This window comes from Equus quagga, chromosome 8, assembly GCF_021613505.1.
Source record: "Equus quagga isolate Etosha38 chromosome 8, UCLA_HA_Equagga_1.0, whole genome shotgun sequence".
In the NCBI taxonomy this organism is placed as follows: Eukaryota; Metazoa; Chordata; class Mammalia; order Perissodactyla; family Equidae; genus Equus; species Equus quagga.
The window spans coordinates 19,355,530-19,358,618 of NC_060274.1; positions in this window are offsets into that span (position 1 = coordinate 19,355,530).

The following is a 3,089-nucleotide window of genomic DNA, read 5'->3' on the forward strand; positions in this document are numbered from 1 at the left end:
TGGGTCAGGTAAGGGCAAGGCATCTGTTTACAGAGTGAGTGTTAGGAAGGTCTGAGATCAGGACTGAATTATGCAGAACAGCTCAGCCCAGCTAGGAGCATCCTTCCTTCTTGGCTACAACCCACAGATCATTGAGCCTCTCTCCTTAATGCATGTTAAACAAATATTTTTAAACCATCAGTTAGAAGGGGCAACAAATTACTAGGTCAGGCCTGGGTTTTAGGACTTAATTTGCAAAAGTTAAAATTATAATCAGATTATTGGAAAGTAAAGGAACACTTCACCAACGCTTTCCTAAAGATCTAACTCTCAGTGTGATTTCACTTAATTTTGCTTCAGGAATTGTAACCGTCTATGATCAGACTCAGATTGTCTTAACCATTCAATGTTCAAAGACTTCAGAGGAGAAAATGTGCAACTAAAAAGAAGTGAAAAGCCAAGGAAAATGGATGGAGGCACAGCTCAGGGACGGCACTGGGCACCCCCAGAGTAAAGCAAGACTATGCCTAGTGGGACTTGACCAACCCAGTGTGGCCAAAATAACTACAAGGACTGTTTCCAGTATTTTCCACGAGCACTGTAGACACAATTACTGCTGATACAGAGAACATCAGTTGGCTAACCAGCTCCAGGTTAAGAGAAGGGCAGATATAGTTAAGACCACAGTTAGAAATGTTTAATGAGCTGTTTTTTCTCGTATCTTTCAGAAGGCAAGCAGGTGAAACACACGGCCCTGACTGACCTCCACGTCTCTCTGATCAGGCTGTGGAAAATAAGACCGTCCTCTTGTTAAATAGGAAAGGTTAGTATTTAATAGTTAATGAAGGTGAGGGAATCTGAACAGATAAGAGCTGAGTCTGTGCAGGCTGCAGTGGGACAATCCCAATCCCCTTATCTCTTCTTGGAGAGTCGGCTGTTTGTGAGATATTGTTTTAAGCAATGAGAGGACAGGAACAGCCGCATGTACAAGGAGAACCACCTTTTTCAAAGAATGCTAAAGCAGAATATATGGAGGGGTGCTGCTTTGCAATTTTATGGGATGCTACAAAAACATACTATATTTTTTTCCAGTGGATTCAAAACACTAATCCCCTGGGAGCTAAACTTTAAAATATGTACAGCTTTATGGATGTCTTGTAAGATTCTTACCTTTTCTCCCTGCTTGCACTACTCTGTGATCTGCATTGCTTTACACCCAAGTGGCTCACAACATTCATATGAGGAGATGTTCTGAGCTGAGCAAAACCCAGGAGGGAATGGAGAGGGGTTAAGCTTTCTTTCATGGAGGCATTCAGTTAGCATGCCTTTGGGTTCAGGGTTATTCCAGGCGAGACAGTAAAGATAAAAGTATCTTGCCCCAATTCAACTTTTCCCCTCCCTTTTATTTCTCTTTTCTGGGGACAAATTTAGCCCAACCTCCCCAATTCCCTAGAAAGTACCATCAACACAGGCCATGATTAATTCCTTCCCTGGAAGCTTTATCCATCCCTCCCTGACAATATCGCCTCCCTATCCACTGGGAACTGATGGAACAAACGCCTCCTGCCCCTGTTACTTCAGTGGCTGTCCAAAAAGTAAGCTCCTCTCCCTCTGTCTCGCCCATCATTTCATTCCCAAACATGTCTATGCTTTTCCTCTTAATACCCAACTTTTCTCTTTTCCTCTCCATCCCCAACTTTTCTTCCGTGCCCTTTCTTATCCTGTATCTACCTCTCCTATGCCCTCAGCTCCTTCACTGAGCATTCCCTTTACGTCCTTGCCTTAGCTGATGCTTGACTCACCTCAGGACATTGTCTCCCTCAGGTAGAGGTCACTAACTCCCCAACTCCAGGAACTTGGGTAGCGTCCTCCTCATCTTCAAAGCTATTTCCAGGCCGTGAGTCCTCTTTTATGTAAAAATCCTTGCTCTTTAGAGCCTTGGACATCCAACTAAATCCTCATCTCTCCTCATCTTACTCCTTTACCAATTTCTGAGGTCTCTCCCTTATTCTTTGGACGCATCAGGCTTACAGCCTTACTCTCCTCCCCAAGCCTCAACTCCATCATGGGTTGCTTTCCTGTTCACATGGATCAGCCATGCAACATCGTGGCCGCTTGAATTTTTGATCTTCTGCCACATCCAATAACTTTCACCTCTCCCCACTTCAGCTCCTCATTCTCACGATCCCACACTCACCAAGACCCTTCTCTGATCACAGTGTCCTACACTTTCAGCCTTCTTAACCCATGAGGTCCACCACTTCTGTTCTTCAGCCTCATCAAGAGATTCAGTCCCTCCATTATTCTTCTATCTTTCTGTCCATCAACCTCCTCTCACCTTCACTGCTTTCTCATCCAACTTAGACCCCACTGGACATCACTTCAGTCACTTTCTTTTAATGTTCTTACCTGCCTGTCCTCCCATTTCACCTGCCCAGCTAAATCCCAACCTTAGATCAATCTTCCTGTGGGTCTTCTCACTTCTTACCTCTCACTACTGATGATTCTGGTAAATATTATATAGCCAAATGTATTCATGCCACTCAAATTTTATAGTCTCCCACTCCACTCTTGTCTTTTCAGTATTTGCTCTAAATGCCAACCCCTTTTCCTCTGATTCCATGATAAGTCACCCATGCTTCTAACGAGCCTCTTTTTGGGTCTGATATGAGTTCATGTCAGGTTGCTGTGTAGTCTCGAGGACCTGGAGACACTCTAGATCTTTTAGATGACTTTGATACATCTGCTATGGTTTATTATGGTTTATACAATGGAGGGTGGTTTTATGCAATAGATTTGTGGTTTTATACAATAAAGGGTGATTATGTATTTCTCATTTTCGAGTTCACAATGAGTACTTCTCTGTGGTTCTCATCACTACCTATTCCACCATGTGTTGGGAGTATGCCGTGTTGGAACTTACTAATTAGTATTGACATTCATATTCTTACATACCAGTGAATAACTCTAAAATCCCATCTTGGTCACTTCAATAGGCTTTGACTTCCTGCAGAATTCTCTGCTCTTTTCCCTTCACTGATTTGAATTTCCTCAAAGTTGCCGCTCGATCCTCATGCATCTCTATGGTCCAGTCAGCCCTAGCTCCATCC